This window comes from Salvelinus namaycush, chromosome 20, assembly GCF_016432855.1.
Source record: "Salvelinus namaycush isolate Seneca chromosome 20, SaNama_1.0, whole genome shotgun sequence".
NCBI classification, from domain to species: Eukaryota; Metazoa; Chordata; class Actinopteri; order Salmoniformes; family Salmonidae; genus Salvelinus; species Salvelinus namaycush.
Window position 1 is genome coordinate 14,271,633 of NC_052326.1, and position 26,512 is coordinate 14,298,144.

Sequence of the window (26,512 nt, forward strand, 5' to 3'; positions counted from 1 at the left end):
ATTTGTTTAGAGCAGTTGTATTTCCTTTCCCTTAGACCAGTTCCTATTGCCTTTCCCATTTCAACAGCAGAGATACAGTATTTACAGAATGAGCACTGTTGCAGGGTATCATACATTTATGAAGACAGGGCAAATGTGTGAAATTGGTTTTGCCTGTTGTCATTTCATAGGCTTGACATGTGGAATGTTTAGTGTGACCATAACGGTTTATCAGGGCTTATCACGTTCTCATTACGACATGTGGTTTGTCTGCTGTCTGCGCTGGTGGTGGTCTCTTTCACAGGAGACCTGTTGTGGCTCTGCCATTGTCAATCCTCATCCTCAGCCTTCACCCGGAGACACAGCATTCCTCCTCTTTGTCCTCTTAACATAACAGGGTTCATCTCACACCCCCACTCTCCACTAATCTGCATGGGTGATTCTCCTCAGAGTGCGCTGCCATTTTTGTTCCCCCTGCTACTGCCTCTTGAGAGTGAGAGGTTCCATGCATTCCTGGAGTGGTTGGCCATTGAGGCTGTCCATTCAGGCCATTGGGTCCAGCTCTCATCTGGGCTGATGGATGGCCTGTCTGGGTTTATCTGAGCAGGACGGACGGTGCGCTGGCTGGTGCCTGGAGATTGTCACTCCTGAGTAGTTTATCAGGAGCCTACTTATAGAGCTGTCATCCTCTCAGAGCAGAGTTCCCAGGCACCTCGTCCACCCCCTGTCCTGTCCTGTTCTGTCACTCCACCACACCATCCGCCCACGGCCTTGGCCTGCCTGCCTGCCTGTCGTCCTGGGGAACCCTTATTGTCTATCTCAAACTACTTCACCTCTGGGGAGTTAGATTCCCTGTTGTTAGGAGCACTATGTTGCCATGTTGTGTTAGTAACCAGCTCCAGACTATGTGTGGGGGTACACATGGTGGATGTAGGTACAGTAGACAAGCTTTGACTGTGGATTAATTGTCTTTCTTATTAATCAAGCAAAATCACATGTTTTATTTGTCACATGCTTCGTAAATAACAGGTGTGAACTAACAGTGAAATGCTTACTTACAGGCCCTTACCAACAATGCAGATAGAAAGAAAATATAGAATAATAGAAAAGTAAAACACATAATAATAGAAGAAATAATAGATACACAATCAGTAATGATAACTTGGGGTGTCAGTCCCGAGTCGATGTGCAGGGCTACAATGTAATTGAGGTATATATGTACATATAACTAGGAATAAAGTGACAGATAGTAAACAGTAGCAATGAAGAGTCAAGAAAATGTTGTGCAAAAAGGGTCAAAGCAGATAGTTCAGGTAGCTTTTTGGTTAACTATTGGGGGCAAAATCTGGTCAGGGTTCTGTTGGTTCCAGACTCGGTACCTCTTGCCGTGCGGTAGCAGAGAGAAAAGTCTGTGACTTGGGTGGCTGGAGTCAATGTTTTTTGGGGAACTATTTAGGGCCTTCCTCTGACACCGCCTGGTATAGAGGTCCTGGACGGCAGGGAGCTCAGCCCCAGTGATGTACTGGGCCGTCCACACTACCCTCTGTAGAGCCTTGCGTTCAAATGCCAAGCAGCTGCCATACCAAGCTGTGATGCAGCCAGTCAAGATACTCTTAATGATGCAGCTGGTGCAACTTTTTGAGGATCTGAGGGCCCATGCAAAATCTTTTCAGCCTCCTAATGGGGAAGAGGTGTTATAATGCCCTCTTCACGACTGTGTTGGTATGTTTGGACCATGATAGATCCTTAGATATGTGAACACCAAGGAACTTCAAGCTCTCAACCCGCTCCCCGTCGACTTGAATGGGGGCATGCTCGGCCCTCCGTTTCCTGTAGTTCACGATCTGCTCCTTTGTCTTGCTGATGTTGAGGGAGAGGTTGTTGTCCTGGCACAACACTGCCAGGTCTCTGACCTCCTCCCAATAGGCTGTCTAATCATTGTCTGGGATTAGGCCTACCACCGTTGTGTCACTGGCAAACTTAATGATGGTGTTGGAGTTGTGCGTGGCCATGCAGTCGTGGGTGAACAGGGAGTACAGGTGGTGACTAAGCATGCACCCCTGAGGGGCCCCCGTGTTGAGTGTCAGCGTGGAGGATGTGTTGTTTTCTACCCTCACCACCTGGGGGTGTCCCGTCAGGAAGTCCAGGATCCAGTTGAAGAGGGAGGTATGTAGTCCCAGGGTCCTTAGCTTAGTGATGAGCTTGGAAGACACTATGGCTTTGAATGCTGAGCTGTAGTCAGTGAACAACATTCTCACGTAGGTGTTCCTTTTGTCCAAATGGGAATGTGTGGAGTGCCATAGAGACTGCATCATCTGTAGATCTGTTGGGGCATGCGAATTGGAGTGGGTCCAGGGTGTCTGGGATGATGGTGTTGATGTGAGCCATGACCAGCCTTTCAAAGCATTTCATGGCTACGGATGGGAGTGCTATGGGGCAATAGTCATTTATACAGGTTACCTTGGTGTTCTTTGGTACAAGGACTATCGGGGTCTGCTTGAAACATACTGCAAGATGGCTCCGACAGAGATGGTCGCCTCACTTCTAGTCCTTCGGAAACTATGCAGTATTTCTTTTAAATGTATTATTGCTTACATTGTTAGCACAGAAAATCTTAAGTGTTATTACATACAGCTGGGAAGAACTATTGGATATCAGAGCGATGTCAACCTACCAGCGCTACAACCAGGAATACGACTTTCCCGAAGCGGACCCTTTGTTCGAACCACCCAAGGCATTCGAACTGTATCCAGAAGCTGACCCAAAACAATATCGCTGCAGGAGAGGTAGACGGAGTAACCTTCTGGTCAGACTTCGGAGGCGCGCACACCACCCACCGCTTCCAAGGATTTTACTCGCTAATGTCCAGTCTCTAGAAAACAAGGTAGACAAAATTATGGCTAGGGTTACCTTCCAGAGAGACATCCGGGATTGTAACATACTTTGCTTCACGGAAAGATGGCTTTCTGGGGACATGCTGTCTGAGTCGGTCGAGCCATCGGGATTCTTTGTGCGTCGCATTGACATGAGTAAACATCTCTCAGGGAAGAAGAAAGGCGGGGGTGTGTGTTTCATGATTAACGACTCATGGTGTAATTGTAACAACATACAGGAACTCAAATTCTTCTGTTCACCAGACCTAGAATTCCTCACAATCAAATGCCGTCAGTATTATCTCCCAAGACAATTCTCGTAAGCCGACAACACGGCAGCCCTCAAGGAACTCCACTGGATTGTATGTAAACTGGAAACCATATATCCGGAGGCTGCATTTATTGTAGCTGGGGATTTAACTTCTTATGGCTGCAGGGGCAGTATTGAGTAGCTTGGATTAAAAGGTGCCCAGAGGTGCCCAGAGTAAACTGCCTGCTCCTCAGTCCCAGTTGCTAATATATGCATATTATTATTAGTATTGGATAGAAAACACTCTGAAGTTTCTAAAACTGTTTGAATGATGTCTGTGAGTATAACAGAACTCATATGAACTCATCAAAAATCCAACCAGGAAGTGGGAAATCTGAGGTTTGTAGGTTTTCAACTCATCGCCTATCAAATACACAGTGGGATATGGGTCAGTTTGCACTTCCTACGGCTTCCACTAGATGTCAACAGTCTTTAGAACCTTGTCTGATGCTTCTACTGTGAAGTGGGGCCGAAGGAGAGAGGAATGAGTAAGGTCTGCCATGAGCTGACCATGCTCTGACCATGCGCGTTCACATGAGAGGGAGCTCTGTTCCATCGCACTTCTGAAGACAATGGAATTCTCCGGTTGGAACATTATTGAAGATTTATGTTAAAAACATCCTAAAGATTGATTCAATACATCGTTTGACATGTTTCTACTGACTGTTACGGAACTTTTTGACATGTCGTCTGCTTTTAGTGAACGTGCTTCGTGACTTTGGATTTGTTTACCAAACACGCTAACAAAAGTAGCTATTTGGACATAAATGATGGACATTACCGAACAAAACAAACATTTCTTGTGGAAGTGGGAGTCCTGGGAGTGCATTCCGATTAAGATCAGCAAAGGTAAGTGAAGATTTATAATGCTATTTATGACTTTTGTTGAATCCACAATTTGGCGGGTAACTGTATGGCTTCCTTTTGTGGCTTTTTTGAAATCTGACACAGCGGTTGCATTAAGAACAAGTTTATCTTTAATTCTATGTAAAACATATATCTTTCATCAAAGTGTATGATGAGTATTTCTGTTATTTGATGTGGCTCTCTGCAATTTCTCTGGATATTTTGGAGGCATTTCTGAACATGGCGCCAAAGTAAACTGAGGTTTTTGGATATAAATTTGAACTTTATCGAACAAAACATATTTGTATTGTGTAACATGAAGTCCTATGAGTGTCATCTGAAGAAGATCATCAAAGGTTAGTGAATCATTTTATCTCTATTTCTGCTTTTTGTGACTCCTGTCTTTGGCTGGAAAAATGGCTGTGTTTTTCTGTGATTTTACAGTGACCTAACATAATCGTTTGTGGTGCTTTCGCTGTAAAGCCTTTTTGAAATCAGACACTGTGGTGGGATTAACAAGAAGTGTATCTTTAAAATGGTGTGAAATACTTGTATGCTTGAGGAATTTTAATTATGAGATTTCTGTTGTTTGAATTTGGCGCCCTGCACTTTCACTGGCTGTTGTCATATCGATCCCTTTAACGGGATTGCAGCTCTAAGAAGTTTTAAACAAAGCAAATTTGAGAACAAGGCTAACTAAATTCTATCAGCGTATTGATTGTAGTACCCGGGCTGGCAAAACTCTGGATCACTGCTAATCTATCTTCCGCGACGCATACAAGGCCATCCACCGCTCTCCCTTCGGCAAATCCGACCATGACTCCATTTTGCAACTCCCCTACGATAGAGGCAGAAACTCAAAGCAGGATGTACCCGTGACTAGGACCATTCAATGCTGGTCTGACCAATCGGAATCCCCGCTTCAAGATTGTTTTGATCACGCTGACTGGGACATGTTCAGGGTAGCCTCAGAGAATAATCTAGATTTATACGCTGATTCAGTGAGTAAGTTGAAAGGAAGTGCATGGGAGATGTTGTTCCCACTGTGACTATTAAAACCTACCCTGACTAGAAACCGTGGATGGATGGCGGCATTCGCGCAAAACTGAAAGCATGAACCATCGCATTTAAACACGGCAAGATGACTGGGAATATGGCTGAAAACAAACAGTGTAGTTATTCCCTCCGCAAGGCAATCAAACAAGCGAAACGTCAGTATAGGGACAAAGTGGAGTCGCAATTCAACGGCTCAGAAACAAGAAATACAGTTGAAGTCGGAAGTTAACATACACTGAGGTTGGAGGCATTAAAATTTGTTTTTCAACCACTCCACAAATTTCTTCTAAGCAATCTACAGTTTTGGCAAGTCAGTAAGGATATCTACTTTGTGCATGACACAAGTAAAATGATTACAGACAGATTATTTCACATATAATTCACTAAGTTGACTGTGCTTTTAAACAGCTTGGAAAATTCCAGAAAATGATGCCATGGCTTTAAAAGGTTCTGATAGGCTAATTGACATAATTTGAGTCAATTGGAGGTGTACCTGAGGATGTATTTCAAGGCCTACCTTCAAACTCAGTGCCTCTTTGCTTGACATCATGGGAAAATCAAAAGAAATCAGCCAAGACCTCAGAAATAAATTGTAGACCTCCACAAGTCTGGTTCATCCTTGGGAGCAGTTTTCAAATGAATGAAGGTACCACGTCCATCTGTACAAACAATAGTACGCAAGTATAAACACCATGGGATCACGCAATTGTCTTACCGCTCAGGAAGGAGTTCTCTCTCCTAGAGATGAACGTACTTTGGTGCGAAAGTACAAATCAATCCCAGAACAACAGCAAAGGACCTTCTGAATATGCTGGAGGAAACAGGTATAAAAGTATCTATATCCACAGTAAAACGAGTCCTATATCGACATAACCTGAAAGGCCGCTCAGCAAGGTAGAAGCCACTGCTCCAAAACCGCCATAAAAAAAGACAGACTGCTGTTTGCAACTGCACATGGGGACAACGGTCGTACTTTTTGGAGAAATGTTCTCTGGTCTGATGAAACAAAAATGGAACTGTTTGGCCATAATGACCATTGTTATGTTTGGAGGAAAAAGGGGAAGGCTTGCAAGCCGAAGAACACCATCCCAACTGTGAAGCACGGGGGTGGCAGCATCATGTTGTGGGGGTGATTTGCTGCAGGAGGAACTGGTGCACTTCACAAAATAGATGGCATCATGAGGTAGGAAAATTATGTGGATATATTGAAGCAACATCTCAAGACATCAGTCAGGAAGTTAAAGTTTGGTCGCAAATGGGTCTTCCAAATGGACAATGACCAAGCATACTTCCAAAGTTGTGGCAAAATTGCTTAATTAAGGACAACAAAGTCAAGGTATTGAGGTGGTCATCACAAAGCCCTGACCTCAATCCCATAGAAAATTTGTGGGAAGAACTAAAAAAGTGTGTGCGAGCAAGGAGGCCTACAAACCTGACTCAGTTACACCAGCTCTGTTAGGAGAAATGGGCCAAAATTCACCAAACTTATTGTGGGAAGCTTGTGGAAGGCTACCCGAAACGTTTGACCCAAGTTAAACAATTTAAAGGCAATGCTACCAAATACTAATTGAGTGTATGTAAACTTCTGACTCTGGGCATGTGATGGAAAAAATAAACGCTGAAATAAATCATTCTCTCCACTATTATTCTGGCATTTCACATTCTTAAAATAAAGTGGTGATCCTAACTGACCTAAAACAAGGATTTTTTACTTGGATTAAATGTCAGGAATTGTGAAAAACTGAGTTTAAATGTATTTGGCTAAGGTGGATGTAAACTTCCGACTTCAACTGTACAGTCGTGGCCAAAAGTTTTGAGAATGACACAAAGCACAGTCTGCTGCCTCAGATTGTATTATGGCAATTTGCATATACTCCAGAATGTTATGAACAGTGATCAGATGAATTGCAATTAATTGCAAAGTCCCTATTTGCCATGCAAATGAACTGAATCCCCCAAAAACATTTCCACTGCATTTCAGTACTGCCACAAAAGGACCAGCTGACATCATGTCAGTGATTCTCTCATTAACACAGATGTGAGTGTTGATGAGGACAAGGCTGGAGATCACACTGTCATGTTGATTGTGTTCGAATAACAGACTGGAAGCTTCAAAAGGAGGGTGGTTCTTGGAATCGTTGTTCTTCCTCTGTCAACCATGTTTACCTTCAAGGAAACGCGTGCTGTCATCATTGCCTTGCACAAAAATGGCTTCACAGGCAAGAATATTGCTCCCTGTAAGATTGCACCTAAATCAACCATTTATCAGATCATCAAGAACTTCAAGGAGAGAGGTTCAATTGTTGTGAAGAAGGCTTCATGGGGGCCCAAGAAAGTCCAGCAAGCACCAGAACCGTCTCCTAAAGTTGATTCAGCTGCGGGATCGGGGCACCACCAGTACAGAGCTTGCTCAGGAATGGCAGCAGGCAGGTGTGAGTGCATCTGCACGCACAGTGAGGCGAAGACTTTTGGAGGATGGCCTGGTGTCAAGAAGGGCAGCAAAGAAGCCACTTCTCTCCAGGAAAAACATCAGGGACAGACTGATATCCTGCAAAAGGTTCAGGGATTGGACTGCTGAGGACTGGGTTAAAGTAATTTTCTCTGATGAATCCCCTTTCTGATTGTTTGGGGCATCCGGAAAAAAGCTTGTCCGGAGAAGACAAGGTGATCGCTACCATCAGTCCTGTGTCATGCCAACAGTAAAGCATCCTGAGACCATTCATGTGTGGGGTTGCTTCTCAGCCAAGGGAGTGGGCTCACTCACAATTTTGCCTAAGAACACAGCCATGAATAAAGAATGGTACCAACACATCCTCCGAGAGCAACTTCCCCCAACCATCCAGGAACAGTTTGGTGACGAACAATGCCTCTTCCAGCATGATTGAGCACCTTGCCATAAGGCCAAAAGTGATAACTAAGTGGCTCGGGGAACAAAACATCAATATTTTAGGTCCATGGCCAGGAAACTCCCCAGACCTTAATCCCATTGAGAACTTGTGGTCAATCCTCAAGAGGCGGATGGACAAACAAAAACCCACAAATTCTGACAAACTCTAAGCATTGATTATGCAAGAATGGGCTGCCATCAGTCAGGATGTGGCCCAGAAGTTAATTGGCAGCATGCCAGGGCGGAATGCAGAGGACTTGAAAAAGAAGGGTCAACACTGCAAATATTGACTCTTTGCATCAACTTCATGTAATTGTCAATAAAAGCCTTTGACACTAATGAAATGCTTGTAATTATACTTCAGTATTCCATAGTAAATCTGAGAAAACTATCTAAAGACACTGAAGCAGCAAACTTTGTGGAAATTAATATTTGTGTCATTCTCAAAACTTTTGGCCACGACTGTAGGTGTTTGCAGAAGAAAATGCCAGTTAAAAGTCACTGCTACAATGACAGCAGAGATCATGCATATTATGCAGACCACCTTGGAATAACTTGTATTGATTTTCAGATAGCCAAGACCTTCATGGATGAAGAGGGTGGCAGTTTTTGAAATGTCTATCCACAAAGCTGAGCCGTGTAACAGCTTGCCATGAATCCCCGACAGAGTTCATTTCTTGTTCAGACTTTGATGATTGGCCACTGGAGGACTCTGTCTTTCACATTGTTGTGTTTTGCTTTTGTGCGACTGTCTGACAGGCACATCATCATTGAATGTGTTTTGTCATCTTTGTAACCACAGACAGTGAGCACATGTTTATTTAGCCTATTGCATTTAACTGTGTTAATGTTCACAAATAGTTGCATTTGTTTTACACTGACCCTGCTGCATGGTCTAATGTACTCTTCCCTCATTTCTACTGAATTAGTTTTCTATCTCTCTCTGTGTGTGTGTGTGTGTGTGTGTGTGTGTGTGTGTGTGTGTGTGTGTGTGTGTGTGTGTGTGTGCGTGTGTGAATGAGAAAGGAAGATATTATGCTCTGAATGCCTTGCTTGTTTGATTTGGTAATCAGAATAATGTGAGTGAGGTAAGTGGTTGGCGTCAGGACAGCTCTTTCTCTCAGTCAGGTTTAGGAGGATCAGATAAGGATAGATAATCACCGGTGGATCTCACCCCAGGTTCTGCTGCCAATCACAATAACTAAGGACCTGGAGGTTGATAGGTGTACTGTAACTGTCAACTGTAGCTGTCTCACTTTCAGTTCAGTTTCCTAGTCCGTATCCACTGTGCACACACTGGTTGACTATATGTTGTCTCCACGTCATTTTAATGAAATTATGTTGAACCAATGTGGAATAGACGTTGAATTGACGTCTGTGCTCAGTGGGTATGCATGGGGTAGACTCGATAAAGATCACTGGACAGGAGTAAATGATCTCTTCTATTTTGAGGGTGTCGTTACAAGCGATACACAAAACATAATTGCTAATATATTTGTTATTCCACATAATTTGCAGCACACAAAAGGAATTATCTTGTGAGCAACAGTAGTGGAAAAAGTACTCTATTGTCATACTTGAGTTAAAGTAAAGATACCTTAATAGAAAGTGAGTGTTATGTTCTGTTAATTACTGATGTCCCCTTTAAGAATGGAGCACCCTTGGTCATGCGTAGGTTGTTCTATGTTATTCTGGTACTACCTCGTTTTAGTAAATGTGAAGCTCCAGTTCAATTCCTTGTATTCAGAGTCTTTCTTATTATATAAATAAATATTAAGAGCTAAGACACTACAGTGAGAGTCACCCAGTAAAATACTACTTGAGTAAAAGTGGACTGAAATATACTTAACCATCAAAAGTAAATGCAATTGCAAAAATATACTCAAGTATAAAAAGTAAAAGTATGAATCATTTCAAATTACTTATATTAAGCCAATCAGATGGCACAATTGTTTTGTTTTTGATTTATTTACGGATAGCCAGGGGCACACTCCAACCCTCAGACATCATTTACAAACAAAAGGTGTGTTTAGTGAGTCCGCCAGATCACAGGCAGTAGGAAAGACCATGGATGTTCTCTTGATAAATATGTCAATTTGAACATTTTCCTGTCCTGCTAAGCATTCAAAATATAACAAGTACTTTTGGGTGCCAGGGAAAATGTATGGAGTACAAAGTACATAATTATTTTTAGGAATGTAGTGAATAAAAGTAAAAGTAGTTAAAAATATCAATAGTAAAGTACAGGTACTCAAAAAAACTAATTAAGTAGTACTTTGAAGTATTTTAACGCAAATCCAAACAAATAAAAAGAAAGGAACAAATAAATATATAAATATTACAACGAGCAATGTCAGAATCTGGAATATAAATATACTGTACATGTACAGTATACGATGGTGAGTGTACAGACATTATGAAGTCTGTAAGGGGGTGCATACTGGCGGCAGAGAAGTCAGGCGCAGGAGAGCAAAAACTGTGTTACAACGGCGCAGTTTAACTGTTTGGGATAGGGGGCAGCATTTTCACGTTGGATGAATCGCGTGCCCATAGTGAACTGCCTCCTACTCTGTCCCAGATGCTAATATATGCATATTAGTATTACTATTTGATAGAAAACACTCTGAAGTTTCTAAAACTGTTTGAATTATGTCTGTGAGTATAACAGAACTCATATTGCAGGCAAACTTCCAAACGGGAAGTGAGAATTCTGAGAAGGGTCGATGTTAAAGTCATCGCCTATTCAATTCCCTGTAATATATGGATCTGTTTGCACTTCCTACGCCTTCCACTAGATGTCAACAGTCTGTAGAACGTGGAATGAAGCCTCTAGTGTGATGTGGGGCTGGATGGCAGCTATTTGAGTCAGTGGTCTGGCAGAATGCTAGTTCCTGGTCACGCGCGCTAGTCGTGATTTGGCCATGTGTTCCATTACTTATACAGACATGAAGAAATGCTCCGGTTGGAACGTTATTGGATATATATGATAACAACATCCTGAAGATTGATTCTCTACTTAATTTGACCAGTGTATTCGACCTGGAATATAACTTTTTGAAGTTCTCATCCGAGTTCGCCTGGACCGGCGCCAGCGTTTGGACATGTGAACTAAAAGTGCTAGCAAAAATAGCTAATTGGACACTAGTAATGGACATTATCGAACAAAACAACGGCACTGCATTCTGATGAAAGATCATCAAAGGTAAGGGAATATTTATGATGTAATATTCGTATTTCTGTTGACTCCAACATGGCGGAGGAATGTTGTGTATTTCTGAGCGCCGTCTCAGATTATTGCATGGTATGCTTTTTCCTAAAGTTTTTAAAAAATCTGATACAGCGGTTGCATTAAGAACCAGTGTATCTTTAATTATATGTAAAACATGTATCTTTCATCAAAGTTTATGATGAGTATTTCTGTTATTTGACGTGGCTCTCTGTAATTACTCCGGATATTTTGGAGGCATTTCTGAACATGGCGCCAATGTAAACCGAGATTTGTGGATATAAATGTGCACATTATCGAACAAAACATAAATGTATTGTGTAACATGATGTCCTATGAGTGTCATCTGATGAAGATTATCAAAGGTTAGTGATTCATTTTATCTCTATTTCTGCTTTTGTGTGACTATCTTTGGCTGGGTAAAATGGCTGTGTGTTTTTTGGATTTGGTGGTGATCTAACATAAATATATGTTGTGTTTTCGCTGTAAAACATTTTAAAAATCAGACACGATGGGTAGATTAACAAGATGTCTATCTTTCATTTGCTGTATTGGACTTGTTAATGTGTGAAAGTTACATATTTAAAAAATATATTTTTGAATTTAGCGCGCTGCCTTTTCAGCGGAATGTTGTGGGTGTTCCGCTAGCGGAACCCCTGGGCTAGAAAGGTTAATAATAAAAATCACCGTAAACAAAACAATCAATACAATGGGTACAAAACCCGTCGCACACCAGACATAACGTGCACAAGCACTTACAATAAACAATTCCGGACAAGGACATGGGGGGAACAGAGGGTTAAATACACAACATGTAATGATGGAATTGAAACCAGGTGTGTGGGAAGACAAGACAAAATAAATGGAAAATGAAAGTGGATCAATGATGGCTAGAAGACTGGCGACGCCGACCGCCGAATGCCGCCCGAACAAGGAGAGGATCCAACTTCGGCGGAAGTCGTGACAAAGCTGTACTGTCTCTGCCTTCTAGATGGTAGCAACATGAAAGGGATGTCAATATTTAGCCTAATAATCTAGCTGTTATAATTTGGTTATCTCTAGTTTTCATTTAAAAGAAAGGTATACTTGCTTCACTTGTTCATTTTTTTTGGTGGACTTATACTTTACACACAGATTTCCTGTGTGTAAAGTGACATGGGAGGGCAAACGTGATCTAACACCGCACTTAGCGGTTAAATGAGTGGTCTGAGGCAGGCATTTAGGTTATGAAGTGCAACTTTAATAAAGACGGTTTTGGGAAATGGGTCGGAAATTTAAAGATGCTCTTACGAAGGTTCCATGATGAACTTAGCCTTGAAGGGATACTTCGGTATTTTGTCAATGAGGCCCTTTATCTACTTCGTGGATACCCTTTTTATGTCTCTGTTTCCAGTATGAAGGCAGTTAAAGGTAGTTTTGGGAGCCAATGCTAACTAGCATTTGCGCAATGACTGGAAGTCTATGGGTTTCTATTAGCATGCTAACAGATACCCATAGACTTCCAGACATTGCGGTACCTCTTACTTCCTTCATACTGGACACAGAGACATAAAGATGGTATCCACGAGGTCATCTGACTCTGTGGAAGTAAATAAAGGGCCTCATTGCCAAAATACCGAAGTATCCCTTTAAGATCATCATGCTCAAGTGGCAATTTTGCTCGCATGTAAATGAGGATGAGTCAGGATGCATAAGGATGAGTCAGGCTTGGCAGAGATAAACATAAGGATCCCTGCATTTAAACACATCCACTGTGCAGTTAATCATTGTGCCAGGTGACTTCAAAAGACTTGTTTAGTACATACAGTACCTATCCAATATGCATGAGCACCGTTATTTCAGGTGCTGCGAAGTGGACCTCTTAGATGCTTCGTTGTTGCTTTCCAGCAATAGCATCTTCCAACGAATGCACCTAAATCATTATGTCAGTATGGTTACACTTGAGTTAGACCCACTTCATTATATTAGTCCGATTCAGATTGCTGTCTGCTCTCTGCCAGTTGGTTGTACTAAGCTTCTGCCAGATACAGCCCAGTATGGTGAGGATACAATACAGTACCCCTGTGACACATCACAAAGCAGACCCTGGTAACTGTTCAAAAACCCTATCTCACATACAGTCTGACTGATATGTTGGTCAGGATGTGAATGTACTATATTTGTGAGAGAGATTGAGTCCAGGACAGAGTTTGCGTCTGCACCATTGCCTCCTCGTTGGAAATGTTCTCCATCTAACCTGATTCATACAGTCTGCTTTCAATAGTGTGTCATCTCTGAAGGGGTGAGATTTATGAGGGCTCTCTCTGGTCCTGGGGCCACTGAAAGATCTAGAGAGAAGGAATGATCCACATCCTGATATCATCTCAAGGGGAAAGTGGAGATGTCACACACAACATCATAGGGAATTAAACTGTTCCATATACTGGTACTGTAACTTCCTGCTCTGCTTTGGCAGAGAATGTATGTCAGGGTAGAGGTGAAGCTAGAGGTGAAGCAAGGATGATTGAGAGTAGGAAAGTCTAAGTATATGGGGCAGAGGTATGTACACTGGGAGAGACTGTGCAGCTCATATTTTAAAGATGCTCTGTTTTCCAGGCAGAGTAGATTATTTCTGAGTTATTACAGTGTGAAGAATGAAACTTTGTCTTTTTTAGGTTCATTGGGTCCTTTATAATAACCCCCCCCCAGAATAGCTCTTTTAATTTAGCTGAGAGTTGAGTGATGCCTGCTGGACCGTAGGGTCCCTGTGCTCCTGTGCTTGCTGCTCCTACTGATAGATGTTGAGCTGATCCGGGACATGACGTCCTTATAACAGTTAGCTAAACCTATTATAATATAGGCCCACTATAATACACAGTTAATACACAGTTAATGCATTTACTATGCTCTAATTTCTGGCTGTGCTGTGTATGGAAGTCTGAATTGTTTGCTGGGCTAATTGTGATTGTGTGCTCTGGTTTAGTCCATTGTATCTTTGTACAGGTGAAAACCCGTAACAGATGTGGACAGTTGGTCATGGGCCTGCTGGTTATATAACCATCTTCAATAGCAGTATAGCGCCATGGGTGACCATGTAATTGTTTCCGTAATTGAACTTATGAAGAGTAATATCTCCTGTTGATGTATGATATCTCTCTTCGGCAGTTCAATATTGCACATCATTTTGATATACTGGACCATTCTACAATAAGTGGCTGTGTCATTAGAGGAGAATTGCCCCAGGGTAGATCAGTGGATATTAAGTCTGAGAGTTAGTTGGGGACCAAACCAAACACAGTCACGATGAAAAGGGCTTCTTAAGAAGAATATTACTTTAGTGATTATGATAAATATAACTGTGTATCACTTTATTTTTCTCATCATATAAATGATTATTAGTATCTCAGTGTTGCTTGTGTGAATTTAGTATTGAAAAAGGTCTACAGTATGTTGATGATGCGCTTATCAAATGTACTTTACTTCTTACAAAGACATTCAAAGTTCATGCTTTTGCCTCTTTGCTTTCAGAAAGGACCACTTCACTCAGTAGTATGACAGTGGTGGGAGTCTGGCAGGGGGCAAAGTGCAAACCTTCCCCTCCCTCCAGTCCATTAAGCTCAGAAAGCTATTACCTCCATTTTGAGTTGACAGCAGAGAAATGTCTCCACTCTGCCCCAGAGAGGACTTGCACAATAAAGAACAGTGTCGTTTTAGCAGGGTGAGTGCTGTAGCTTTTATACATTAGCTCATTGTATCTCACAAATGTCATTTTTCCTATGTTGAAGCGCTGGAGGCTCCCCAGTGACATAACAGAATAATAAATCATCTGGATAGCTTTGTCTATGGAAAGTCAAGTCCTCCTGATGGTGATGAATCAAGTTGAAACTTCCGTGGCAGAGGAAGCTTTTATAAGGTGATTTTTCTTTTGATGCCTTGTCTTATGTACACTTCACAAATAATTATCATGTGTCATGTTAATGTGATGACTTTATTTTGCCTGAATTAGCAGATTTCTGCTGGATAAATTCAACTGGATGGAATTATGTGTGTTAGTACTCAATCGAATTCAGTAATGTGAGAGGTTCAATTAGTGATCTTAGAAACTGAAATGTTTATAGATACTGCAGATTTTGAAAGGACTATAGGTTACGTATACAGATCTATTCTAAGATACAGTTTTGCCAGGGGAAACAACGTTTAAAGGGATACTTCAGGATTTTGGCAATGAGGCCCTTTATCTACTTCCCCAGAGTCAGATTAACTCATGGATACCATTTTAATGTCTCTGCATGTAGTTTGAAGGAAGTTGCTAACTAGCGCTAGGCCAATTTCTAACTAGCGTTGGCGCAATAATGGAAGTTTAGCAAATAACATAGACTACCAGTCATTGCGCTAACGCTAGTTAGCATTTGCACGCAAAACTACCTCTAAATTCCTTCATACTGGATGCAGAGACATAACAATGGCATCCACGAGTTCATCTGACTCTGGGGAAGTATCCCTTTAAGCAGGCCAAATATTTGCTTTATTAAGATGTTGCCTAAAGGGATCAAAGGGTTCATTAATTTGCCTGAGGCTCTTTTATGTGTTTGAGCTTGATGGTGTCTGTTTTAATTTGTCTCGTTGTCAATGAACCTTTTATGTTTTATGCATATATTAAAAGCTTTTTCAAAGCATTGTGCCATGATCATAATGAACAAAGTTGGTCTCAAACCAGTAGCGTTTCAGTGTCACATATTTAGTATAAGTAAGCATTTTGGGCTCCCGAGTGGCACAACGGTCTAAGGCAGTGCATCTCAGTGCTAGAGGCATCACTACAGACCTTGGTTCGATTCCAGGCTATATCACTACCAGCCATGATTGGAAGCCCCATAGGGCGGCGCACAATTGGCCCAGCGTCGTCCGGGTTAGGGTTTGGCCGGCGTAGGCCGTCATTGTAAATAAGAATTTGTTCTTAACTGACTTAAATAATGTTTTTCACGTTAAGGTCTACTACACCTATTGTATTTGGCGCATGTAACAAATATTTGATTTGATTTTGATTTGAATGCTCTGTGTTTATCGAATGTACTTCATTGGCAATACCCCCACTCCCCAACAAGACGTTTCGTGATAATGGAAAACCTCCATGATGACAGTGTCCACTGCCAAAGGGCAGAAATAATTACCATCTCCAATACAAACCAAACCACCTGTCACCATTCTCTCCCCGACAGCATCTTGAGACTGAGGCCGTGTCTTCATGTGTCTGTCCACAAACTGTCCCATGTAACCTGGCAGAATGCACTTCCAGTGCCACCCTCTGCCAAGGTGACCTGTCACCACAAGCTTTTACACAGGCTCTCAAATGGGCCAAATGTTGCCCAGGGAAGCTGTAAATGTGTTAACACTATGCCCACCGGACACACTGACAGTGTGCTGCATGGGGCCTGATTACTGCCACCACCACCTGTTCCTATGGCCTATCACTCACTGTCTGTCCCTAGCTACCACCGTGGCTCTCCACCCCCATCCTCCAGGACTCTCAGTCATTTTAGTGGCAACATGGTGGGATTACCATACTGGGAGGCCAGGCCAGGAGACAACAGGTGATCCACTTTACATTCAACAATGACAGCCTGATAACTGTCACAGCCATGCAGAAAGACGGACAGGCACCTTCGCCTTGGAAGATGTGCAGTTGCGTGATGTATAGGCCTACACATGCACACCAGTGAGTCAGGTTGGGAGAATGTACAGGCAGGGGTTTTCAAAGCTAAATTAGTTCATAAATGTTGTTTTTTTAGTTCATGAACTCTTGTTCTCATGTTGTATAACAGCTAATTATAACTATATTAGTGAGTACTGTATATTTAGAAAAGTGATTTTGCTCTTAACTAGAGGCCATGGGAGGATTACCTGGATAGTGTGTGTTATTTATTATCAAAGAGTCAATTGACTGCATCATTAATCTGCATGTCAGTTTTGATTATTTATATTGATGGTTAATAGACCAATCTCTCTTTTTCCTCTGTAGTTCAAAGGGATTTTCCTCTTTAATAAGCAATTCATCTGATTGCACTTTCTGCTGAAAGAGTAGCATTTAATCTTTCTGTCATCATGTGTGTTTTTTTTGTATGGGTGTTACCAGAATTTGTTTTGTGGAAGAAATGAGAGCTTGAATTGAAGGCAAATTTCTGTTTATAGTCTCTCTCTCTCACATCAGAAGCATTTTCATTCTGAGGCATGTTGCTCTGGTTGGTTGACACTCTCCTTTAGCAGAAACACTGTAAGGAGCAGCATATCATTCAAACGGTTAGCCTACTAGACGATCTTGTTCATATCATCGTCAGAATCATCATCATCTTCTCATTCAGACTGGATGTCATTAGCTGTGGTGATGATGATGAAGATGACAGGAATGATGACTCACCCCACCTTTCTATGATACTACTACACAGCCTCAGGGCTCAGGAGATACTCTGTGTGTAGCCCTCTCTCTTTCTATTTGTACTTTCTCCCTCTATTTTCCTTCTCTCTCTCTCTCTCTCTCTCTCTCTCTCTCTCTCTCTCTCTCTCTCTCTCTCTCTCTCTCTCTCTCTCTCTCTCTCTCTCTCTCTCTCTCTCTCTCTCTCTCTCTCTCTCTCTCTCTCTCTCTCTCTCTCTCTCTCTCTCTCTCTCTCTCTCTCTCTCTCTCTCTCAATCAATTGTGTCTCCCGTCAGCATATCTTTGGCAGGGGTTCAAGGGTCAGACAACCTAAAGTGTTCAAAGGTCACAGGTTGGCACTACCATAATGCTCGCAAGTTGGCACTCCTCAACCACTTAAGGGTGGAGCTAGGGTGGGCTAGAGGGGAGAAAGTAAAGAGAGTATTTCAGTCCATTTTTGGCTCTGTCCTGCTGCCACGATACCAGGGTCTGGGGCCGATGTCATACTGTACTGGCAGCAGCTGTCGAGGGTGCTATCACTGTGAACCGTTGAGCCGAGCCGCCCAGGCTGTCCGTTATAGACTCTTACCTCACAGAGGCTGGGTTATGAAAATATCAGTGCTGTTTATGCATTCGCATAAGGGCCGAGCTCCGATGAGCTATATTGAGCGTGTCGATAGGCCTTTGCAGTCGAAAACATGTCAGCAGACTAATGATTGCATGAGAAAGAAATCCATCATTGCAAAACTGGGAAATGTGTAAATTTGAAGGTTTGGACTTGTCTAATTAGTCCAAAGGTGTCAGCCATCTTTTTTTCCACTGCTGAAATTCACATGCTCCCACCAGACATCCTTCGTTGAAGGTTGACCTCACTCTGATTTTATTTTCACTGTACTGGAGCATATCCCATAAACCTCCACAGCCTGCAGCTCACTAGAGGAGAGAGCGGAAGGGAATCTGTAAGTGGCTCGGAGTTACTCTCTGTATCAAGGTAATTCTGTCAGAACAGAAGCATTTTTCTAAATTATCTACCAGGGTTAAGTAGCCATGGAAGCCAATTTCAGAGAGAAAGAGAGAGAGGAAAGGCCCATAAGTTACATTGTACATAAAACAGAGAAACGTGGGACAGTACAGGAATTAGTTCCAAAAATACAGCTTTTCAGTAGTTATAATGGAGCAGTGCTTTTCCCTCAGTCCTCCTTGCCTCCACTTTCAGAGGTACGCCTTTGAAATCCTGCAGACTTCACTCCACTCCTCCTGATCCTGCAGCTTCTCTAACTAATTAGTGTCAGTAGCATCACCTCCCCCTGTCAAAGATCTCTTTATGTAGCACCCTTCACATCTCAGCCTGATCTCTGAATAAATGTCAGTTTTTCAGCTATTTTCTTTGTCCTGTCGAGTCAGAAAAACAACTTCTGTTTCACAGAAGGCTGGTGTTGTGACACGGTTGTGTGTTGATCCCCCTTCAGTCCCTTGTCTAAAGTTTCCACATAAACAACTCGGACAGGCACGTGCCCTCACAACACAGCTAACCATAAATTCCCCAGGGGTTGATCTCTGGGCCTCAGCCCTGTCAGCCTTGTCAGCCATGGGAGTGAAGCTGGGTTGTCAGGGAGATGAGTAATAGATGTAGGGGGGGGGGGGGGGGGGGGAGGATGCTGAGGGTCCAGCAAGGGGAACATTGACAACAATAGCCTATTGTCTCCACCGGCCACTATGGGGAGAGATGTAACCAGACCAGGGTAGCATGGAGAGTAAGTAGACCCTAGGGCCTGACTAGCTAGCGTATCCATAATGCTGAGTACTAGAGCTGCCTGCCCTTTACGGTTTGTCCCTTTGCTGTGAGGCTCTGTAATGTGTGTGTGTGTGTGTGCATGTGTGCCTGCGCGTGTTTGCCTGTGTGTGCGTGCCTATGTATGTAGGGGTTTAGAGGGGAGGCTCATGGACAGGGACCTGCACTCTCAGCTAAGTCGTGAGGGTCAGCATTATGTTATAACAGAACAGGACCTAACCTTTTGGGGGCCCTAAGCAAGATTTGGTTGGGCCCTAAGCAAGATTTGATTTGGAAAGCCATAGTCAATCAATCAACAATATAATAATGTTAATTCCCTGAATAAATAAACTCATATGTAGATACTATGTGATTAGCAAGGTTCCGAATGTATGTATGTGAAAAATCACAGCACAGTTGTGAAAAATATATGGTGCAGGGAAATCATAAGAGGGCAGTTTACAGAGATAGGTGGGATAGACTGAGAATAGATGAGGGGTGGGTTTTAAAGCTCATGATCTATGATGTGTTTAAATACTATCTATCCAGATGTAATGTACAGTATATTAAATAGCTATATTCTTGCTATGTAACTACTGTGTACATTTTTTTGCCATGTATGTGAAATGTGTGTAGAATGTACAGAAAAAAATGTAAAAATATATTTGTCCTCCTCCTCCGAAGATGGGCCAATAAATAAATAAATACAATAAGAGTTGTATCAGGTTTTCAACCTTGGTGGTTGGAACGTGGGTGATCTGACCTTGGAGCACATACACCATACTGTATCCTGTTCCTGTTCCAGTATGTGATCCGGTTGGATACCCACCTGCCCCTCCCATCTTGTCCTGTTCATCTGGAGGTAATGCATGGGCTGTTTTCATTACCACAGAGTAATGTTACAGAACAGAGGTAGTTGGCTCTTTGTTTGTGACTGGGTTCATGTGGGCCCTATAAGGCACCAGGACAGCTGCTGAGGTATAAATAAATCATGAGGAGTAACTGGAGCAGGCTTTCCTCTCCTCAGTGATGCTCACTTATATCCTGCCGCCTGAGTTCATGGAAGCCTGGCACTGTTGGTCACCTCTCTGTGCTCTGGACTCCTTGATAACATGGAACTCAGGAAACTCAAGGTTTCAGACCCATTTTTGAGAGACCACCCAATTCCTTGATTCCATGTGTGGGTGTTTTGAAGTTTGATCTGTATTTCTCAGCTAACTCCTGGTGGGTTTAGCTGTGGGTTCCTTCAAGACGCCAGCATGATCTGGATGGCTGAAGCCTACATTTCCCAAGGAGTATAAGCTACATTTCCCAAGGAGTATAGCCTGCATTTCCCAAGGAGTATAGCCTGCATTTCCCAAGGTGTATTTACTAGAACAAGATATACCATGAATCAGCATGCGCTTCCCATGACCTTAACATCAAATTGAATTGCCCTCTTTTTTTTTGTCAGTTCTCCCTGGAGTTGACATCCTTCCAGATTAGCTGAAACCATGGTATTGATTTTGGTTATGGTTTATGGGAGTCTACTCTGTTACAGAGTGGGGTTGATAGAGGAGCCTAATCTCTTAAAACAGTTTCTTCTGACTGAATTATGCACGCGTGTCTGTCTGTCTCTTCCCTTTGTTTACTCAGTATGTGTCACATGGCCACCAAAGGTCAAGTACACACGTTCTGCACACAATCACACTAGCTGTTTCCATGTGTTAGTATTTTATCATTTGTTTACATTATTGACCAAACATCAATCTTATTTTCTTACTTGATCAGCTTAGATAATTAAATCTACTCGGCACCAAACAACATCTTAGCAACATCTGAAGTTAGCCTGGAACAGAGATGAACTGATTGTAAGAGCTGATTACACTTTGGGGTGGAGCATTGAACAGGAACTATTTTCAGTAAGGCTTTTTCTGGGCTGGAGGGCCATGCAGTGCAATTTTACTTTATTAAGCCTTAAACTCAGAGCAGAGAAAATATTGGATTTCTCTCATACTGAGGAACTGGTGCCAAGCATGATTAAGTTGGGCCCGTTAAAAAGAGATCCTATAGTGTGTAGGACACACACACACACACACACACACACACACACACACACACACACACACACACACACACACACACACACACACACACACACACACACACACACACACACACACACACACACACAGATGGTTGAATGCACAAGCAGTCAATGAAGACCAGTGAGATACTTTTCAAATTAACAATACAAAATAAAATCTCTGACTTTGTCAAGCTGTTTCATTTGGTGATTATATCAGTTTTTTTTGTTATTTTGCCCCACCTACTCTATGAAATCGTGGAAGTGTTTTGCTGGCCTTGTGGATGGAAGTATGACTTTATTTTGAGAAAATACCTTTCGTTGATCACTGATTCTCCCCTGTGTCTGTGTTGTGTCACAGTTGCGTGCCTGTGCTCTGTTTTCTACCCACAAACCCCTCTGTTTCATTGCCTTTCCGTCTCTTGCCTCCAGACTGCAGCACCAGGGGGTTCAGGGTATTGACCTTTACCTGCTGACAGGAATCTGCAATAAAAGTCCCCAGTCCCTAGGAGAACAAGCTTCTAGCTGCAAAAAGCTTTTCAGGTCCGCCAACAAACCCGTTCAAGACTGAGCACCATGTTCCTCCCCCAAAAAATCTATAATATGCATGTCGGTGACTCTAACAGTGCCCTCGCCAAACCCCTTCATATGTTTTTTTTAGTACACCACTGTTCTAGACTAAACAGAGATGGTCACAGAATATTGGCTTTGTCTGTCTAAATAGGGAGTTTCATATGGATTCTCAGACTTTGGCAGCATGGTCAGCAATTACTGGCATCATATAAAAGACTCACAGATTTTATATAGTAGCTTTCACACAATGGGGCGAAGTAGGGTGGAGCCTAACTTGGCCTGTACTGTTGCATCACAACAGGATTCAAGCATGCAGAGAGTGATGAACCAAGAGCCCATGTGGAGGCCAGATGAGAGCCCTCAGGGTGGAGGAGGTTTGGCACGTCAATGTGAGGGAACCTTTCAGCTTTCACCACAGATGCTAAGGGGGGACTCAACCTGACAAATACACAGTCATCTCCCCTGCCCGGTACGGTATGTCCCTAATGGGACTGTTCTGTGAAAGAGCTCAATATGAGCAGTATTATATCTGAGTGTCTGTCTATGATCGCTGTGCTCCGGGAGAGAAGCTGCAGGGAGCACCAGTGACTTTGTCACCAGAGTGACAGCAAAGTATAAATGATTGATAACTCTGTGCCTTTACACGCAAGTGGGAATTGGGACATTTCTGTTGTTTTGATATGCCTTCTTACTGTATAATCATTTGATAAAGTGCCATGTATTCATACATTCAGCTCTGGCTTGTTCCTGACCTCCCCGTGGTTGTACTCAATATGAAAGATTTAGTGAAAAGCAAAATATCTTTTTAGTCCCTCTTGACGTACACAAATTACGCACAAAAGAGTACTGGTGAAAGAGTGAAAATGTCTCCTTGCTATTTATTTACCTGCATCATAATTTGGCTGCAATACCATTTTCCCCTTGATGCATTTAGTCTCTCACAGATGGGGTAAAGTTGCTGATGAGGCACTGCCTCTCAGTCTGTGTGTGTGTGTGGTGTGTGTGGTGTGTGTGGTGTGTGTGTGTGTGCGTGCGTGCGTGCGTGCGTGCGTGCGTGCGTGCGTGCGTGCGTGCGTGCGTGCGTGCGTGGACCTGTGCATGTGGACTGTCAGTGCTTGTGGAGCTGTGGTTGGGGTTAAGTGATCTGGAAGTCTGGTGGTCACAGAGGGAAGAGGGAGAGGAGTATCCACACTCCTTACTCAGCCCGCTATGGGAATCGCAGATAAGTTATTGACTCCAGAGACCAATCCTCTGAATTGGATAAGTATGGACTGTTGTGAGGGTATAAACATGTGGTCTGCCGCGAGAGATGCTTAACCAGAGAGTGAGGTATATAAGCTGGAGAGTGACTGCCTCATCTTATGTTTAGAATAGAAGGGATAGAAGATGAATAGTGGAGAGAGAGAGAGAAGTAGGGCGCGAGAGAGAATTAGGGAGAAAGGAGAGGAGAAGAGGAGAGAAGACAGTAGAGGTTGTAAAGTGGTGGAAAGGTTGCTATGCCTATTACATTTTACAGTTAAATGTGTTTGCAAGCTGAAGAACTTTTACAGAATCTGCACTGCTCCATAACATCTCCCAACACATTCCTTTCTGTGTTTCTAACCCAGTCTGAGACCTGAGACATATTCCTCTTGGCCAAAGATGAAGGATGAGACAGAGAGAACTATGCTGTCAGTCAGTCTCGGTAGGAGAATATAAAACAATTACGATTCTTTCCTTTCCCTCAGACTTCAGAGTTTGGACAACTGGACAGCTCACTGCAAGACTCCTATCAGAGTTGAAACAGCACTGTTTGATCATTTTATGCAGTATTCCTCTGCAAGACCGAGAGACATCCTCACCATGTGAAAGCATATCAGGGTTATAAAGCACAACTCAGTCAGAGAAAAATAGTGCACATATCTCTGATCTCTATGGAAATCTCATGGGGGGAAATATGTTTTCATCTTTCTCTTTTACTGATAGCTAGGTCTCTGAAAAAAACAAGAGATTCTGATAGTCTTCAAAGGAGCCAGAGAAAATCTATATGCCGTCTTGGTGGAACCTTTCATCAATATGGCATGAGGGGCTGCTGTGTCTTCATGTGGTGAGAAAGAAGAGCAGCAGACGAAGCAGAGGTTGTTGTTTTTCTGCTTCTTCCCAGAGAGAAGTAACTTTGTGAGGAGCAGATTAGTTGGTGTCTGCCTGGCAGGACAATGCACATTGGGGACATCAGGGAGAATAAAGGGCTTCTGGCAGTATTGAGGTACAGCATGGGTAGGCTGGAGCTCCTGGGAAGCCTGACCCAAGCACTTAAGTCCTCCCTGGGACAAGTCAATGTGGTACACCTACCTACTGGTTCTAAGGGGGGCTCAGACCAGGATCCCTTTGCCTTCTTCTCTGAACCACAGAGATTGAGCCAGGAGTGTATCAATACATGTGAATATGTAATGCCACGTCTGATTGCATGTAACTATACAAATATACTTATTATGCTCACAGTTTGACCATCTCACTAGAGGCTGAGTACTCTCAGCCTCAAGGCTCTTTCTGCTTTTCCTGGTTCTGAATAGGTGATAGATGGATGGCTCCCAACAAGCAGATTGGCAAGCCTGCTCCTCCAAAACGGTGTACTAACTTTCTGCTCTGCTGACTCTGGGAGGTGGTCTGAAACAGTAGGATGGGATGAGCTGCTGGCCAGTCTACAGTCGTGGCCAAAAGTTTTGAGAATGACACAAATATTAATTTCCACAAAGTTTGCTGCTTCAGTGTCTTTAGATATTTTTGTCAGATGTTACTATGGAATACTGAAGTATAATTACAAGCATTTCATAAGTGTCAAATGCTTTTATTGACAATTACATGAAATTGATGCAAAGAGTCAATATTTGCAGTGTTGACCCTTCTTTTTCAAGACCTCTGCAATCCGCCCTGGCATGCTGTCAATTAACTTCTGGGCCACGTCCTGACTGACGGCAGCCCATTCTTGCATAATCAATGCGTGGAGTTTGTCAGAATTTGTGGGTTTTTGTTTGTCCACCCGCCTCTTGAGGATTGACCACAAGTTCTCAATGGGATTAAGGTCTGGGGAGTTTCCTGGCCATGGACCCAAAATATCGATCTTTTGTTCCCCGAGCCACTTAGTTATCACTTTGGCCTTATGGCAAGGTGCTCAATCATGCTGGAAAAGGCATTGTTCGTCACCAAACTGTTCTTGGATGGTTGGGAGAAGTTGCTCTCGGAGGATGTGTTGGTACCATTCTTTATTCATGGCTGTGTTCTTAGGCAAAATTGTGAGTGAGCCCACTCCCTTGGCTGAGAAGCAACCCCACACATGAATGGTCTCAGGATGCTTTACTGTTGGCATGACACAGGACTGATGGTAGTGCTCACCTCGTCTTCTCTCGACAAGCTTTTTTCCGGATGCCCCAAACAATCGGAAAGGGGATTCATCAAAGAAAATGACTTTACCCCAGTCCACAGCAGTCCAATCCCTGAACCTTTTGCTGAATATCAGTTTGTCCCTGATGTTTTTCCTGGAGAGAAGTGGCTTCTTTGCTGCCCTTCTTGACACAAGGCCATCCTCCAAAAGTCTTCGCCTCACTGTGCGTGCAGATGCACTCACACCTGCCTGCTGCCATTCCTGAGCAAACTCTGTACTGGTGGTGCTCCGATCCCGCAGCTGAATCAACTTTAGGAGACGGTCCTGACGCTTGCTGGACTTTCTTGGGCGCCTGAAGCCTTCTTCACAACAATTGAACCGCTCTCCTTGAAGTTCTTGATGATCCGATAAATGGTTGATTTAGGTGCAATCTTACTGGCAGCAATATCCTTGCCTGTGAAGCCCTTTTTGTGCAAAGCAATGATGACGGCACGTGTTTCTTTGCAGGTAACCATGGTTGACAGATGAAGAACAATGATTCCAAGCACCACCCTCCTTTTGAAGCTTCCAGTCTGTTATTCGAACTCAATCAGCATGACAGAATGATCTCCAGCCTTGTCCTCGTCAACACTCACATCTGTGTTAATGAGAGAATCACTGACATGATCGTAGCTGGTCTTTTTTTGGCAGTACTGAATTGCAGTGGAAATGTTTTTTTGGTGTTCAGTTCATTTGCATGGCAAAGAGGGACTTTGCAATTCATCTGACCACTCTTCATGACATTCTGGAGGTTATGCAAATTGTCATCATATAAACTGAGGCAGCAGACTGTGAAAATTAATATTTGTGTCATTCTCAAACTTTTGGCCACGACTGTACATCTCAATCAGTAACCACTCACATGCTTTGAAAAGATGCCGCTGATGGGATTGTTGACATCTTACGTGATCCAACCCAACTTTGCTATTTTCTGTGACTTTTTCAAGATGGATTGGCTCCGTTTGAGATTTTCCTAACAACGGGATGTGAAAAGCTGTAATATTATTTTCAGAAACTTGGCTGACGGGTGATATGGATGTAAAACTCAAGGGTTTCTCCATGTTTTGTTTCGACCTGGAAGGTATGTGCCTCTTTGTAAACAACAACTGGTGAGCATTTGCTCACCTGAACTAGAATACCT